The 18,967-nt window shown below is 38.3% G+C and overlaps 1 protein-coding gene across 1 annotated transcript in view; it reads right to left on the bottom strand.

The window, feature by feature from the left end:
* Positions 1-18,967, bottom strand: part of SMAP2 (small ArfGAP2) — a 39,323-nt gene that overhangs the window by 19,584 nt on the left and 772 nt on the right. The gene's annotated exons all lie outside the window — the stretch shown is intronic.

The raw sequence follows: 18,967 nt of genomic DNA, 5'->3' as shown, positions 1-18,967 counted from the left end.
TCCATTTGTTCTCCCCCTTAGTCGGTTACACCGCTGACCACTCACATGCATCATTCAGAAATTTAAACATCTTTGATACCTCTCTCCTTCAACTCTCATATCTATACCATCACCAAGACCAAAATATCTCACAAATCAGTATCTCTTCTCTCCATCTGCAACACTATTTCTCTAATCCAAAACCACCAGATCTCTTAGATTAGTGCAATAATCTCCTAATGTCTCTCCACTTTTATATTTCCTTCTCTTCCAACTCCAACCAAAACCATTCTCCACAAAACAGTCAGCTTGAGGTCTTAACGAAGCGAACATCGCCTTCACGAGGCTGCTTAAAACCCTTCTATGGAAGGCTTCCTTCTATCACTGTTGGATTAAAGCATAAAATCCTTAACATGGTCTCCACGATCTTATACAATCTGGCCCATGCCTACCTCCCCAGCCCTCAACTCCGATGATACCAGTCTTCTTTCATTTCCTGAAAACATTTTCTTTACTTAAGGCTTTTGGCCTTTGTACATGCTGTTCCCACTACCTAAAAAGCTCTTTCCCAACTGCCATCCACCACTTGTAGCCTGGTCAACTCCTATACATCACAAAGGTCTCAGCTGAAAAGTTTCTTCCTAAAAGGAGCCTTTCCTTGGCCCCCCAGTGTAGACCAGATTATAATCTCTCTTTCCATCTTTACGTTTGATTATGGATAATTTCAAACATATAAAAGTAGAGCATAATTAACCACCAGCTTCAGCCATTATCAACATCTGGCCAATCTTGTTTCAGCTATACTCCCACCACCTTCCCTCACCTCCAACTGTGGAATATTTTGAAGCAAACCCCAAATATCATGCTATTTCTTCCGTATGTACTTTGGTATATATCTCTAAAAGATAAAGACCTTTTAAAGATTGTAAACTTTCATTTACCCTTTGCTTTTTCTAAGTTGTACCACGTTTTATCATATATTTATTTGTCTGATTGTTTAACATGTCTTTCCCACTAAACTGTAAGTGCCACAAGAGCAGAGAGTAGATTTGCAATACTCACTGTTATATTCCCAGGGCATAGCATAGTTCCTCACACATAGCAGTGAGGCAAATTTTTAATTAAAAATTAATTAAAAGTAAGTAAGCCTTTGATTCCCCCTCTCACCACTTGTAAGAATTCATCGGGGAAACAACAGGTCAAGTATGCAAAGAAATATACTAAGAATGTTCATTAATATATTAAGAATGTTCTAATAAAAATTAGAAACATCAACGGATTACATAAAGGAATTATAGTATTACTACACAATGGAGGAAAAATTTTGTAGCTCTCTATTTAATAAAGAAATCTCTACATATTAATTTGGAAATTCAAATTCCCCAGGCTCTACTCCAGTCCTACTGAGTCAGAAACTCTAGCGGTGAGGCCCAGCAATCTGTTTTAACAATCTGTCGAGTAATTCTGATGCAAAAGAAAAGAAAAGAAAAAAAAAAAAGAAAGAAAAATGTGAGGGAGGAAGAAAAGAAGAAAGAGAAAGGTTATTTTAATTTTAAAATCTAGTTTTAAAACAGTACACACAGAATAATTCAATTTTTGTTCAAGAATGTGAATAAATGTATATGTGTGCACAGAAGAATGTCTAGAATGATATATGTAAAATATTAAAAACTATTATTTCTGGGTAGTAGGGTTATGAAATACCTATTTTAGTTTCTATATTTTTATATACTCTGAATCGTTTGCAATTAACTTGTACTGCTTTTGTAATGAGGGAAAAAAACAGTAAAGGTATTTTACAAACAACACACCACTGTCCATGGCTCCTCACTGGCTACAGGATAAGTTGATACTCTTTAACAGGACATTATAAAACCCTTTAAGGGCCTGTGCCTTGCACATGCTGAGCAAGCCATCACTCTGAAATATGCCGTGCACTCACACCACTTTGCACTCACACTCTTCTTCTTACCCGGAATGGCATTCTCCCCCAATTACTTGCTTGACAAACTTCAAAATCTATTCCACTGTCACCTCTTCTCTGAGGCCCGCCAATGGAATAAATCTTGACCTTCTCTACGGCTAATAGCCCATGTATGCTTTGCTCTATTAATACTCAATATCTCATTATAGTTAGTTGCTTACAGGTCTCTCTTGCTCTAAGTAGACTGTGAGGTCTAGGAGGCAAGGACCATGCCCCTTCATCATTTATCCCAAACACTCAGCACAGTGCTTACAAATAGTATATACAAAATAAATATTTGTTAAATGAATTCTTCAGCAAGATAAAAGCATACAATTTTTTCTTGTTTTGGAAAATGAAAGATGAGTTTTCAAACACCTTAAAGGTGAAACAATCACACAGAAAAGGGATTAGGTTACTCTGGTGAGGCTCCAAAGACAGAACTAGCATCAATGAGTGAAGCTGATTTTAGCGCACTCTGGGGAAGAATCTTCTAACAATTAAGGCTGTGTGAAAACAAATACAGCACATCCAGAACTCGTAGAAGCCCAGTAAGTGCAGGTATTCATGCAGAGGCTGGATGATCAGCTCTCAGGGATGGTAGAGAAATGATCCCTGCACAGTGGGTGGGCAAACCATGAGCCTTAAGATCCCTTCTACTACTGCAGTTCTTCTAGCTGATTTGTAGGTGATTTTTAGGTCCCTTCCTATTTGACTGTCAATGGTTCTGAAAATGCAACATGAGAAAATCAATTTATGAAATGTTAGGACTTGATGAACCTAAAAATCTGAATCAAATTCAGTTCATGAAGCCTGTGACTGGCACTGAAAACCGGTTTAAATGTGACAGATACATAAGGAAAAATCTAAATCAACAAACTCTGATTTAAAAACAGAGGTTAATTCTCTTTGACTTGGTCTGTCATTAACTCTAACATGTTCAAGTGAAGAAGTTCAAGTGAAGAAGAAATATTTGTTTTAAAAATAAGTAAAAAAAAAGAAAAAGAAAAGAAAAAAAGAATCATTCTAATGCCAGTTACTTAGTTTCACTCAGTTCCCTCCGGCCGGATTCATTACAAAGAATACACAGAAACACCATTGCCATCTTGGAGAAATTAAGTAGGGCTGAGAGGTATGTATGTTTACCAGCCTATTTTCATCTATACAAAAGAGAATTCACCTAGTCCCTTATTCAAACAAAACAAAAACAATAAGCAGTTAACCTTGAACTTCTGTAAGTACAAACATTTTCAGGAACCAGGAGACCAAAATAAGACTTACTCAATCCACCTCTGCTCTCAGAACGCTCTGCGAGAGAAGTCCTTTCCTATCCGGTCCATCTTGCAAGAATGTTGTTTCCTTTTCTCAAAAAGAGACACTGTCCACAAATACTGACTGAACTACATTAAGAGCATGCAATGCAACTTTACAGAGAATTGATCAAGGAGGGAATTTACTTCTTAACAATAAAGAAGAAACTTCGCAAAGTATACAAAAACATCAACAATATACACCAGAAACAACTCCTATGGCCGAAAGCCTAGAGAGAGAATTGAAAAGAAATATTTCCTTCTATCAGAGATGGAGTATATCCCATGAGAAAAAAAGCTCAACAAAGTTGGCTGGCATCTCTGTCAATTGAGAGAAAGCTCAATGAGCTAAGAAAATGGTCATGGCAGATAAAAATTGGCCAAAAATAGAGTTTAAATTCCAGATTTCCCCAAATGGCTCCTTTGCCCCTGCTATTCAATAAGCAGAGACCTGAGAGGGTGGGTGCACCCCTCTCCTTCAGGTTCCCAGGGAACGAGGAGGGTTAAACTGTGAGAGCCAAGGGACCCTGGGGTCACATTCAGGTTTGATTAAGCTTCCATCAGCAGCAGCCCCCGGAACATCCACAATTACAGGAAAACGTTTGCTTGTTTTCGCTCTTTAAAAGTAATTTTGATTTATCTGTTTTTACTTATTGACTATTATTTAGCTGATGCTACATTTGCTTTTATTATAATTCCTAAGATAGTATTCAGTATAATGCTTAGGGGTATACTATTTCTATTTCATTGGACTCTCTAGAATTAGACAATGTAACTATTATACTTTGACTGAAATAAAGATCCACTATTCATTGAAGTTTGACATGACCAACAGGAGACATGTGAAATATAAGAAGTGCAATGAGTGTTATTAAAAGTCTATTAAAGTAACTTAATATGTATCTCAATAAATTTTGATTGGTTTTAAAAATAATTTAAAATAAATAAAAACTAACCAGCAACAACACCCCTAGCCAGACTTAGTCATATTTTTATTAGTTTAGCCCTAAATTCATAGGTCAAATTAGGGGAATTGACATCTTGCAATTATTCGTTTCTTGTTAAATACATGCTCCCACAAGACCATTGTAAAAGTTGTAGTACATATTCCTGGACCTCCAAGTGGCCCCATTCTGTCTGGAGAATCTTGAGTTCCTCCTGGAGGATGATGTCTCTTATTATGCCAGCAACCTCAGGAAGGGGCCTGGGTGCCTACCTACTGAGAAACGAATAAAAGAGCCCTAAGTGAACAGCAGCACAGGAAGGCTAGTTTGGTTTTTACTTCTAGGTCAAGTTCTCTAGAGAGTAAATCCTGGGAGGTTGGACCTTAGACAGCACCTTACACATATAAGGCCTGAGAAAAAAGAGATCAAGCAAGGTAATTAAGAATATACACTGATCCTATAAAGCTAAGGCACAGAGATCTCAGGACTGTGACGCGGGACAGGCACTGGGAACAAGCCAAGGTAGGATCAGCAAGTAAACCTTAAAAGGGTGACTATTTTTTAGTTTTGTTTATTTTGTGACCAATTCCCTTTTTTGTTTCCCCCTTGTACTCAAAGTTCTAAACAGTCTTTAACAGGGCTAAGGGGGAAAAAAAGTCAAAGGAAGTGATTTGTGTCTATATATGAAGCAGAGCTTTAGAGCAGAGGAAGTAATATAATGAAAGCATCAATGATACAGAAGAAGCAACCCAAAGTGGGGGAGAGAAGCAGGACCACCTGGGAAACTTCATCTCTACTTGAGGATTCTCCCTCCTCAAGTTACATTTTGGAGGTTCTCCGTTTACACCAATAAGGAAAACTGGACTACTTATAACTTTCCAGATCAACTTAAGATCTCTGACGAATAGCTTTACAGGGGCTATTATTTCCATTTGCAAAACATCATTTTCTGCAAATCTTGCTCCATCCACTTTTCCCATCAAGACTTTTCTCTTTTTGACTCCCACAGTACTCTGTTGTTCTCCTGTGGCACTCATCTTTTGTTTGTTGTTCTGTTATTGGGTTTTATTTTGTTTTCATTTATTTTTCTGAGCTCCCTTGGGTAACAACTGCCTAAGTGAGCATACTTTTAAAAACCTACTGTATTTTTTTTATGGGGACTTGAGGTACAAATTGCTTATTACTCAGAAAATAATACAAAGGTAATTAAACATCTTACATAGAAAGTTGGGAAAAGGGTGTCCTCAATGTTCCTTGTCTCCAGTTAGCCTGTGATATTTTGGCTTTAGCCAATTTCCTCTGCACAAAGACCCCACTTAAAGCATTTATGAATAAGCTAGAAGAGTGGTGGCTGAGACATGGCTTATCTGAAAAGGGGAGGGAGGAAATAAAAAATAGCTGCTTTCACCGGGGGCAGGAAGGAGATTATTTCATTAGGAGCTAAACAGGGAGACTATCTCAGTACAAACAATTGTTTGGTTCAACAGCTCCATGTGGCCAATTACTCCAGCAAAGACTCAGCTGGAATGGAACCCAGAGCTTGCCAGGACCGAGGGACAGGGACTGACACAGGTTCAAGTGTCAGCTTCATCACGGTGTTGGGGTCCCGGAATGTTCCAGCAAGGATGTTCACAGAACGCGCTCTACCCAATCAGCACACAGCATCATTTTGCACCCAACTCAGTCGAGAATGTGGATTTAAACGAGATGAATCAAAGATGGAAGTGGGGCAAATGCAAAGTTACCTACCCTAAAACTGACAATTTTACAGCAAACATAACAAGTATAAAATTAGATCTCATAAGAGAGCTAATGCATTTCAATCATCATGTCAATGGTTAACAGCAGGCTGGAGGAGGAGGTGGGTAGGGAGGGATTGCTAACAGCTAGGCAGCTGTTACAAAGTCTGCCAGGTAGATCTGATATTTCAAAACTTGACATTATAATTGAACTAATTTCCCATCACTCGTGACCTCACTTCAGATAACAGGCACTAACTTGGTTCGCTAGAAGTCACTTTCTTCACTCCTTGGGGACATTTAGCACTTTACATTTTTAGCTTTATTTCAAGTTAAAGTCTTAACTTCCTCTTTGTGACAACCAGTATCTACTCCTACTCTGAAAAAAGTACTAAAGATGCAAAGTGAGCCTGACCACTTATGGTATGCATATCTTTAAAAGAAGCTACTAAAAGAAGGGTGATATGGCCATTGACCAATGAGACTTCATCCTCCAACCCTAGGCCAGGTAATAAGCAGAAGAGAAACAATATGAAATGCATATTAAAAATAGCCCACATTCAAACAGTACCACTTTCTTCCCTCTAGAACAGTGGTTTTCGACTGAAGCAATTTTCCCAAGGGGCAATATCAATGTCTGGAGACATTTTTAGTTATCACAACTCACAGGTGGTGGGTGGGGCGTGCTACTGGCATCTAGTGGGCAGAGACCAGGGATGCTGCTAAACATCCTGCAATGCATAGGACAACCCCACAACAGAGAAGTAGCCAAAATGTCAAGAGTGCAGAGGTTGGGAATACCTATTCTACAGGAACCATTTTTAAGTCATTTAGTTGGGAGCATGCGAGATATAAGATTATGTCAATTCTGTGGAAAAGCCTCTTATCTTGTTCTGTAACAAGCAATTTAGAGCACTAGAATTCCAAAATTAAAAAGAACCTTAAGGATTACCTAGTTCAAGCACATTGGAGAAATAAAGGCCCATGGAGGTCAGGTCATTTACCCAAGTTCATAGAAATTATCAGCTGGACTGAAATTGGAATCATCTCTAAACACCCACAATGTGTGTTATACATAGTAGATGCTCAATAATGGTCTCTAAATTGACGTCCTGCTCCTTAAGTGTTCTTTTCTATTACAACATACAGTTCACTCTCTTGCTGAGAAGCCCGACACCTGAGAGTGTGCGTGAAGGCTTATTCACACCACTTCCCATCGACATTCCTCTTCCTCCAAGGAAGCGCAGAAGTGGAGGAGTGTGACACAATACAGCTCAAGAACCAGTGGCCAAGCACAATGTTTTGCAGCAGCTTGCCTAACACATCAGAGGAGCCCCGACAAGCGGCAAACATTCGGAAAAGCAGTGCCAGGTTAATTGAATCACAACCATATCCAAACAAGCTAGAGAACTTTCATTTCTAAACAAACAGCAGAACAGAAATGAATTCTGGGATCAAAGTACAGATGGTCAGTCCAGTGGCATGTTGAATGTTAGTCATCAAAACAGCCCCGGCTTAAGGGGAGAGAGAGAAAGGTGGCGATTTGCCCTTTCAAAATGAAAACACACAGTACAGTATTTCAAAACCTAGGTGTTTCAAAATTGGGTATAATGAGATCCAGGTCAGAAAGTGTGGTGCAAGGGGGCGGGGCAAAGATGCTAGCCATGTGAACAGAAAAGATCCCACAAAGAGAACATTATGTAGGTAAACCCAGGACAGGTCTCTAGGAAAAAAATCACAGCTTCAAAAGAGCCAAAGCAAGGTTCTTGAAATTAAACCTGTTCCAGTGGGAACAAGGAAAGCTTCTAAAGCTGCTGCAAGGTTATTATTAATTTCTATGGCACCTGAGAACAGTGTCTAAATATTTACTCTCATCCCACAAAAAGGCTAAAAGGGACTGCTATTTCAGCCTCCTGTTTCAAACCCCATGCTACATGTTCCCCAAGTTGATGTGTCACACTAAAACCTACTGAGAGGGCAGAGTACTAGCTTCGTGAATGGCTCCAGTTTTCAATGCAGCACAGATGCCAGAAGCACACAAAAGAAATAGCACAAAGAAGCAATTGCCACCAAGCAACCATGAGATTCACCTGCTCGGCTTCTTGAACTGTCACAGATCTTCAAATATCTGATTTAATGGTATGAAGGTGACTTTCAAAAAAGAAACAAAAAAAGCATATGAGCTAAACACACATTAATAGAGTAATAGTGTTTATGATGGAAACATTAGACACTATGTGCCAGACACTGTGGATTTGGTCTGCAGATATAAATGGGACAATCCCTGTCTTCATGGAATTTACAGTCTAAGAAAAGCCCTTGAAAAAATGCAGTAGGTATCATCCCCTTCCTACCAATGGAGGACCTCTAATCCACCTTTCCAGGGAACTGAATTTAAGTGTAGGAGGCCTGTATGAACAATATAAGATGCTGATCAATAGTACAATATTTCCACATATCAAGTGTATAATGTGGAAGACTGTGCATGTGATACAAGAATATATCTTGGCCCATCTTGCTTCCACCATGTGCCATAAAGCTGTTCAAGCCAGGATTCTTCCAGCTCTCCATTCCTTGTCTTAACAGATGTCTACTGCGGTGAAGCACTTCGGAATGACAGTCCCCACAACAAGGCCATCTCTACATGGGCTCATCCCAGAGGACTCCTTGACAACTTTTTACAATTAGAGGACCCCATGAATACTCAACTCTGAACATCCACCAGTCTAACAGCAACACAAAAATTTACATTGTACCATTACTTATAATACTGAAAAACTAAAAACCAAAATGTCCAACGATTGGGCAAGAGTTAAGTAATAACCTATTCAAATGATGAACTACAGTAAAGCTATTTAAATGTTTTTAATGTCATGAAAAATGCTTATGATAAATTTTAAGCAAAACAATAAAGATATAAAATTATTATAGTATAAATTCAAGTAAAAAAATAGGTGATATGGATTATGGGCAATATCGTCTGCATCATACTTCATTCTTCCCAACGGTTTTTATCAAATATGAATAACCTTCATCAGAAAAAATAAAGCTTTTGCTTTTTAAGAAATCACATTTAATGTTTAGCTAATAAGCACAAGAACTCTCCTGCCCCCCACCCCCAGTCCCTCGAGACAAAAAACAACTAGTCTGGGAGTCTGTTCCTATGGTTACAAATCTTTTTTCCCCTGTAAATACATAAGTCTAATGAAACTGAGCCCTATTTTTACTCTCTGCCCACAATATGGACCCTTGATTTGAGTCACTTATGTCACGCTGCTTCTGTTCCTCTGTAAATACATAAGTCTAATGAAAGTGAGCCCTATTTTTACACTCTGCCCACAATATGGACCCTTCATTTGAGTCACTTATGTCAGGCTGCTTCTGTTCACAGACTAGGCTTAGAACCAAGTCAAAATGCTCAGAGGAGCTGATCTAGAGTCTTCCTGATTCCAGCGCTGCTTTTAATGACACTTTCTTTCTCTCACATACAAACTGAGAAAGTTATTATAGCATTCATATCTACAGGAAAGACCTTTCCTCAAAATTCTCCTAGGTCTGAAACAGTTTCTCTAACCAAACTCCACGTGCCTACCCTCAGAGAAACACAGTTCCCAGTCCCACAGCCATTCTTTCAGTAAAAAGGTTTTCAACATAGCAGAAGAGCCTGAATCTTTTGTTTCTTTCTCAAATCAGCTGTCACACTTAAATTGATTTCCATTAGCACTGCTGTTTACAGCTATTTTGAACAAAAACATCATGGTAAGAACAGGGAGTTTCCTTCCTATTTCTCATCGGAAGGCTTGTGTCAGCTTTAACCCTAGTGGTAAAGTATCAACAAGATAAAGACAGCAATGCCCCCTCTTCCCCTACAAGCTTTATACTGCAGCCTAAGATGTCCCCAGCTCACAAGGAAAATTCCATAGGAAATCATTTTTTGAAGGCATAAGAACAAGAAAAACCAGCTAAACAATATTAAGACGATCTTTAACTTGAGATTTGAAACACTAGAGAACTTATTTCTAAATCCACACATTGGGGACTTCCAGTGAGACAAGAAAAGAGGAAGAAGTTAACAAAATTTACTTCGTGTGTACTTCAGGAAGTAACATTGTAGGATTAATACGTAAACCCACATCTAAAGATGTAAGCTCTGTGGTATAGGCTTGGAGATTTATGGTCTTTCCATCACTAGCAGCTGGTGCAAAAAGACTACATGGCTATTCGAAAAAAGGAAAAGAAAAGGTGTTCAAGTCTCTCAAATCATTATACTAGGTAGGACAGGCTTATCAGCTACAGCTGAAAGTAGGTCTCTCTTCCACCTTTATTTGCTTACTATTTTCATAAAATGAGAATGCTGCACATTTGTGTTTTGGGTGAGGAGAAATGAGGTGAAACCTGAGGAATCCAGTTTTCACTGCTTTGGAGTAAGAAATTTCGTTTTGAAAGCAATGACTTGAAGTTAAAACAACAACAACAACGAAGCATTCTTCAAGTGGGCTTATGAAATCCGGTACTTTCTAAATAAGCCATAATCTACATGTACTTAAAAGCAAACCAGAATACCCATACAAAATATACAAACGGAGGGGGCGGAGGGGGGGAAGAGGGCTGCAGTCAACAAAGATGGTTAGAAAACTAACATTATTTGAAAATGAAAAGTAGAAACAACAACAACAACGAAGCATTCTTCAAGTGGGCTTATGAAATCCGGTACTTTCTAAATAAGCCATAATCTACATGTACTTAAAAGCAAACCAGAATACCCATACAAAATATACAAACGGAGGGGGCGGCGGGGGGGAAGAGGGCTGTGGTCAACAAAGATGGTTAGAAAACTAACATTACTTGAAAATGAAAAGTAACAGCAATAATAAAATCCTGTTACTACCTAGTGATATGTTACAAAGGTGGGATTCCAGGGCAAGTTTCAGCCACACAGGAAGGAGGTGGGGTGAAAGGGATGTTGAACAAACTGAAGACAACCACCAGGGCAACCTTACGCTGATGGATGGCCACAGCTGAAGGCAGATTTGGCTCATTTCTGTGGTTTTCCACTGGGGAGAGACCTGCAGTGCAGCCATCAATGGACCAGCATCCACAAAGCCTGTGGGGAAATACGGGATCCAGAAAAGTAGGGTAGGGAAGGAGAAAGTTTGGAAAACGGAGGAGTCAAATACAATAGTGAAATAATGTACTTATTAAACACGAGGCTTCAAAAATGCATAAATGTACCTCTTAAGTTGAAATGGGCTGGCTGAAAAAAACCCGGTATTCTGGAAAGCACTCTGATATGCTTTTTAAAATACCAAATTACATTTTACTTACATCTGGAATTAAAGTAATGCCTGTCAAGAGGAAATTAATTTTTGGAGAAAAGAGAAAAACAGTAAAACCTATGCAATTTTTACAGTTAGTAACTTTACTGAAACAATGAGGTCCGTTATCTGTGGCCTCTGCAAGAAATAAAAGCCTAAAAACAAATATACTCACACTCCAGTGAAAACCTTTGCTGGCCTACTTCCACCAATTCCATTAATGGAGCAGGGGCCCAAAGGCAGGTGACCTGATTGACAAAAAAAGCACTTCTAGAAAGTGCTGAACTTGTATCATGTAACTCATTAAACACTTTATAATCAAGAAGAAAATTAGTAACAATAATTTAGGAAGCTTTGCCTTTAAATGGAGCAGCAGCAGTGTTCCATTTAAATACTTTTCAGGTCCAGTATAGAAAAAAGTAGATCCAGTGATCTCACCTTCCTCCCCCAGTCTAACCTACCTGAAGTTGGGGAGGGACAGACAAACCAATAAGACTAGTTAAAATGATATATGGCACAAGGAGAATTAGCTCCACCACAATTACCTTAACTATCAAAGAAAAAACTAATCTGTACCATGTTTTAAAGCTTTAATTCTCAAAACTCTTTGTACATTTGTGTTGCTGACCCAAGTCTTCCAAGCTGTAGACTGGACAAGCTCAGTGTATATATACATCCTACCTAAGGCCTCCCAGATTTGACAGGGTGGGAACCTATTTTCTGAGTAACCAAATGATGAACTGCTTCTGGCAGAGACCAACAGTCAAATACAGATTCAACAGAAGCCAGTTTTCCTAGTCACACATCTTAATTATATAGGCAATGAATGAGTTGTTACATTACTTCCTGGGACTAATTATTGTTTCAGCAACGGTTAAGATCCTTTAGAAGCACATAAGGTTGTATCTGCCTGAAAACCCTTTTTATTTCTTCTCCAAAATAACTCAACTATTTACTAATAAGGAGAAAGAATTACATCTTGGAAATATTTTTAAGTGCTTTTGCCAGTTTCCACTTGGATCCTACCCCTGCTCCACTCTATCACAGGGAACTACATCTCCCAGGTTCCCTTGCCAATAGATTTCTGGGTAAGTTCCATGAATGGGAGGTACCGATAAGATGCAGGAGGAAGCGGGCAGGGGAGCCAGGGTTAATGCTCTCTCTCTTACTAAGTCTGAGTTACAGCTGCCACCAAAGAGCTCTTCTTTCCATGCTTCTATCTTACATCAGATAGCTCAGGCTTCAGGCCTTTGGTGACACTAGCACCTTCTAATTTCCTTATGAGTACAGTAGCTCCCAGGTGTTGCTAATCTCTGAGTTGCCTCACTAGCCCATTTACCTTCTCAACTTTTACATCATCTATGTAACCTACTCTGTATATTAAATTCCCTCTGCCTGTATCACCTACAGTGGTTTCTATTTCTGTGATGGGTCCCTGACTTTAAAATACATTTTAAAATTTAGCTTTCCTAAGAATTAAACAAATATTCAGAAAACCTATAAAAAAATTCCTTCTAATAAGAAACAAAGGATTTATAGATGACAAAATCAATTCATTCATTCAAACGAACATTATTGAGAGCCTGATCTGTGCCAAGCCCTGTTCTAGGTGCTGAGAATACTGTAGTGAACAAACAGGCACAAAACCCCTGCCCTCATGGAGCTTACATTCTAGTGGACATGTAACTGTGGCAAATTACAATTTTAAAAAGTTAAGCAATATAGGAATATTTCTTTAACAAAAAAGTAATCTGGCAAAAGTGAATTCACTTTAAGGTGTTCTACTCTACACAGACTTGGTTCCTACCTTTTCAATGTGGTATGCTGAACTGTCACATTCCAGAGGCCAATACAGAACTTCTTCAAAGTTAGTATCTACTTAAACTGGCCACTTGTGCTCAAACAGAAGTACAACTGTGATAAGGATTTAAGCAGACACAATAACAAAAGTTAGGCACTGTATGCTTTGAATGCAAATTGTATGTGTGTTTTATGCAGATTCTTGCTTGGCATCTTTTCACCAGGGATATCATTTGGAGGAATTGAGCCTGAGTCCATTTAATAAGTCACTTTATCCCTTGTCTATGGCACAGGTAGATTCCATCAACACAACATACAAAGCCAGCTGCAATGTACATAATGAGTAAAGTGTTGCGGTCACCAATTGCATGACATAATTCCAAGATGAAAATTTCAGGCAGAATAATAGAAACAGACAATGAGTCATGTGGTGAACAGTTATAAAGACAACTGTGCCCAAGAAAGCTGCCACCTACATACCACAATGACATCAGATGAAAAATGCAGAAAGTAGTTTTCTGATTTATTTGAATGCAATGGATTTGCTGAAAAGTGTACTGAGAGATCAGGCTGCAGCTACCTGTTTCTACATCCTAAGCACTGAGTAACCATGAGCACACTTCAAATATTCAGTACTCATAGACTGCTTGAGTATAAAAGCACATTCAGCCTCAAAATCAGTGTCATTAACTTTGGAAATGACATAACATCTATTGCTGCCATTTCACTGGACTTTTCTAAGATAATTTAATGTACTCGTGAAGGTACATTTCCATGGAGATCTTGTGGGCATAATACTCAGACCTTTCTTACTACTCAGCAATTAGAAAATGTTTCATATCTATGACGCTTATGATTCCATTTAAGTAGAAGGTGGATTTCCAATATTATCGGCTTCTTACACAACAGGGAGACTAAATCATATTTATAATCTCAATATCACACAGCAAGTCAACTACAGAGCTAGGATTTTAACCTTATGGCCATCCCTAGCCACTCCCCAGCATGAAGGCAAAATATACTAAAGAATCCAACCTCTCTGCCCCACAATATATTACCCATGGCAGCCTTTACACAGTTCCTTCTGCCCAGAATGCAAAGTCCCCTAAATTCACCTGGCAAAGTCATGTTTATCATTCAAGACACAGCCTACTTGTCTCTTTGAAACCACAACTTCCTGAGGTAGACTTGTTTGCTTTCTTCAATGCTTTCATTTGGGCCTGTACACAACGCCATAATGCTAATTACTACATTGCATCATTTATCTGTTTACACATCTGCTTCCCCCATTGGACTGTAAAGTCTTTGAAACCAAAGACCCTACTTTTTAATCTTCATATCCTGGTACAGTGTGTGACACAAAGTAGGTGTTTAAGAAATATTTTCTGAATAAAAACATGTAATGTGGGATTTCAGGCTCACAAAGAGTTTCCCCTAAAAGTTATGGCATTTTGTACACTCCATCACACTGCCATGGAATATTTAAAGTACAAGAAAAACAAATAGCAAAGTATCTCCCAGGTTTAACAAGTTGATATTAAAAGACAATCTAATAGAGACTTTGATAAATTCCTTTCAGTAAAACTGTGTCAAGGTAACCACGACCGTCATAGTTAAAATGCATTAACTGTAAAGACCTGGAAATTTTTTGTTCTTGGCTGGAGAACGGTGTTGGACTAGAGATGGAAGCAAAACGCTTTCTGTTGTCTAGATCTGATGGAATTTTCTTAACCTCTCAAAAGGTGCCACAGATATAGCTAAAATATTTAAAAATTGATAGGAAAGTTCATGTTCTAAGAAATGATGTTTAACAAAATTTCTGTTGATTTATCAACAGAAAACAAATGCAAAGCTAGAGATTAATTTACCAGAGTTAAAATTTAGGACTACCATTAGAAGGTTTCTATACAAAGACTCCCTCATCTAATCTTTCATACAAGTTTGAAGAGTCAGGAAACATCCAGAGATAATCCTCAAGAAAACCATAAAGTGCATCTGCAAAAATGCCAGAACCCCCATAGATAGGAAATGGTTTGGCTTAAAGACTGGGGAATTATGGGGTGAGTCATTCTAACTGTGGTTTCCAGTAACCAGAGTATTTAAGGGAATAAAGTCAGGAAGTGAAATGAATAAAATCAAGATTAAAAAAGATCAGCAATGGTAATAATAATGCTTACTTTTGTGTTAACACTTTAGTTTATGAGACATTTTCATTTTTCAAATGAGGAAAATTAAACTGAGAACGTTAGGGGGCGTGCTGAAGGTCACAGAGCTAAAATAAGCACAGTAAAGGAGTTTAACTGGATTTTTCAACATCAGGTCTACAGATCCTTCCACTACTCTGCTTCTTTGCCACCCGAAGAATGGGCTACTATGTGCTGTGGATGGGCCCGAAACACTTCCTAAGATGCCTTCGATGAGAGCAGATGTTTCCAAATCACTTAAGCATATCTTTCAACTTAAATAAAATAGCCTAGGAATAGCCTTAGGAAATACCCTTAAAGAATGAAGAAGCTCCTTACTGTGCCGGAAGAGAGAATCTTCCTGTTCTCCATGTTATACTATTGATTGAAAAATGCAAGATGTCATGCATTGTGGGTATTATGCAAATGTTTGCACGAAAGCACTGCAAAGAAATATATTTAAATGTAGTTGTTTGTCTATGCAAATAAAAGCCACATAAGAAATTGCTGACAGTGGTTACTTTCTGGAAGGGAAAATGGTGGCTAAAGGATCAGAGACAGGAAAACAACTTTTCACTGTACACATTCCCTTTTGAACCTTTTGAATTTTGAACCATATGTAAGTGCTACTTTTTTCAAAAAGTAAGTTTAAATTTAAGAATACATAATGGGAATTGGAACAGAGGCAATGGTGATTCAAGGTGAATCATTTCAGAGATAGGACACAGCAGAAGGAAAAAGAAAAAAATTATTACAAAATTTCTGTCCGATTCCAGAATTCCATGTGGTGATTCATAGTCTGAAGTAAATATTCCTCGAGACCATCAAATGTCTTCCATTTTAATTCTCTTCTCATTCTTTAGGTCTCAATTCCTTACGAACCTTGATACTGAGAAAGGAGTGTCCCAATAGTGGACACGAGTATTCATTCAGGTCATTAGAATGGTAGATTCTTTCGTGGTAAATAAGATAGCGTCTAATTTAAACCAGTCTCTGAAGAGGTTGATAAGGAGTTATTTCAAGCACAATGATAAAATACGAAACTGCAGAGCTAAAGACTAAACTAAACCTCGGACTAGTAAGGCCCCACAGAGAGGGTCTACCCTAAAATGGGACCTGGCCTCAATTAAGTAGTTACATGGACATATCTGGAATTTTCAGTATGTCTGTTCTATCACTACTTAAATCAGTCCAAAAATTTACCCTAAAGGTCACAATAGCTTGAGGATTTGGGGTGGTAATGAAACCAGATCTTTAGGCCTAGAGCAAGTCATAGTTTTGTTGTTGTTGTTTAAGACAGCACCAGATCACTTTACTTTCCTACACAGGAATCACTTCCATGCCTTAGAGGCTCCAGAAACTGGCGATTCTTGTGCTCAAGAGAGTTTTTAAAAACTCCAAGACCAACAAAACTTGTACCACATAAAGAGAACACATTCTTGTTCTCTATTCTGGTGTTCAAATGACATATTTAAAGATAACAACATTCTTAAATAAGTATGAGGTTTTAAAAAGAAGAGCTATTGCCAAAGAGTTATTTTGGAAAATTACAAAAATCCCTACTCATGGGTCTGCAGTCCAGGACTATGTCATCTGATTTATTATTAATGGATTAGCAATCATTCACCAGGTCCTGTACAATTAGCTCTCAATTTTCTAAGAATGGACATGAGACACAGAGATAAATTCAAATTCAAGTCTCATTTTAAGTGTTTAAATTCCTCCTCCCAATAAATACATTTTTCACCACAGCTAACAGGCAACTTAATCTACTGATACAAGTGTCTCCTCTTTCCATGATCTGACAGTTGTCTACATGATCATTATGACAACCAAAAATCAAGAAAAAGGAGGAGGAAAATGAGTGAGAAGGGTTGAAAGAGAAGGGGCTAGATAATTCACAAACTGGATAAACTGAGGCCTCAACAAATGTCTTATTTAAGTGAATTGAAAGATGACTGACACATTGTCATCTCATTTTTAATACTAGGACTAAGTGACTGAAGCCACCAAGCCAAAATGTAAAACTAATTTGTGAAAAGAAATTGTTTCAGAAACCAAGATTCTACCATCGACAGCAGTTAATAAGGTTTACAAGCCAGCAGTTACTAGTTCTCATTAAGAATTAACTCATGTTTCATTACCTGATCTCCAGTAATGCTATCGATACGAGAAATGGAAAATTTGGAGGAAGGAGTAATGAATCAACCTCTCTCTTCCATATGCTATATTTTATTGGAATATGAGTAAGCGTAAGAATGGTATGAGAAATGGGGATGGGGGTGGTACTAATCATCGAAATGGCATATGACTCTCCAAATGTAGCAATGCTCACTCCAGTGAGTTGCTTCACTGTGACTCAAGATCTGTCAACTGAGGACATAAGGGAATTAGAGCAAAGCCAAGAGATACACTGCTAAATTTTAAACCAAATCTTCCAATAGATTTAAGACAAAATCTAACAAAATCTAACAAGAGTCAACTAAAAGAAATTAACCTACTCAACATAAATTGATTCTAAAGTACTTTGGAAAATGCATTCTTGCTAATGCAAAAATTCAGGAGAGAAGTCTGGGGACCTGCTTTCCTAATGACACATGCCATTTATCTACTGGTAGAGGGCACTACAATATACTAGGCATCTAAATCAATGTATCACACCCCACCCCCACCCCGGTCCTCCTCACATAACCTTATTTTTCAAAAGTAAAAGATAATTAGTGAAAGCATTAATTATGCATGTACTTCCTCTCTCAATACTGATAAATACAAATACATATGCATCTTTGTTATATACTATATGCCCAATATGCTATATGGCAAACAACTCTGGCAAATCCACTGCATTATGAACAGAAGTAAATTAACAATAGCTTCCAAAATATAACTATATCTTTATCTCCAACCAAAAGAAAAAATTTTCTCAACTCCTCCAATTATATTCCAAAAAATTCAGAAAGAAAATAAGGAAATAGAATGTTTATAGACACTTGTACCTATAAATTTCGAGTGCAAACATTTCACTAATAACCACGCTTTCCTATCATACTGATTTTTAATTTGATCAAATCATGAATCTTTGAGGGCACAGAAAACAAAAACTAAAACTCTGCCAATTAATAATGACTATATTTCACCTTTAGAACGGTAATCACCATGCAAGCAACAAATTGGATGCATCCCTTGCTTCCCTCTCTCCAGTGATTAAACGGATTCTTCACTACAGCCACATCTGCTAGTTTCTGCCAGCACACACACACACACACACACACACACACACACACACACACGGCCTCAAACGCACTCCACAAGCCAGGGCTAAGACTGTCTAGAAATCCGCACTGTCTCACTGCATAAGGAAGCTTCCTGCTGCACATATTCAGGAAAAAGAAAGCCACCTAAACACCCTGTCAGATCACAGCAAAGCTGTAAAATGTCAGAAGGAGCTGCTAACCAAATGGCAGGCAGCAACAATTGCCACCTTTAAAAATCATTTAAGCACTTTTCCTCCCCATCACCATCTCACTTCCCTCCTCATCCCTCCTCTCTCTCCCTCCCCGTCACCCCGCCACACACACACACACACACACACACTCACTCACTCACTCTGCAGTTCATCCCCAGCTTTTCAAATGAAAGGCTGTGAGCTCTGGGCTGCCTCTTGAATAACAGCCTCAAACTCATTCAGACCCCTTAAATACAAACACACTCACCTGCATACACCGCCCCTTCTA

The sequence above is a fragment of the Pteropus alecto genome, unplaced genomic scaffold (assembly GCF_000325575.1).
Source record: "Pteropus alecto unplaced genomic scaffold, ASM32557v1 scaffold170, whole genome shotgun sequence".
NCBI lineage: Eukaryota > Metazoa > Chordata > Mammalia > Chiroptera > Pteropodidae > Pteropus > Pteropus alecto.
This window is presented reverse-complemented; position numbering and strand designations above follow the sequence as displayed.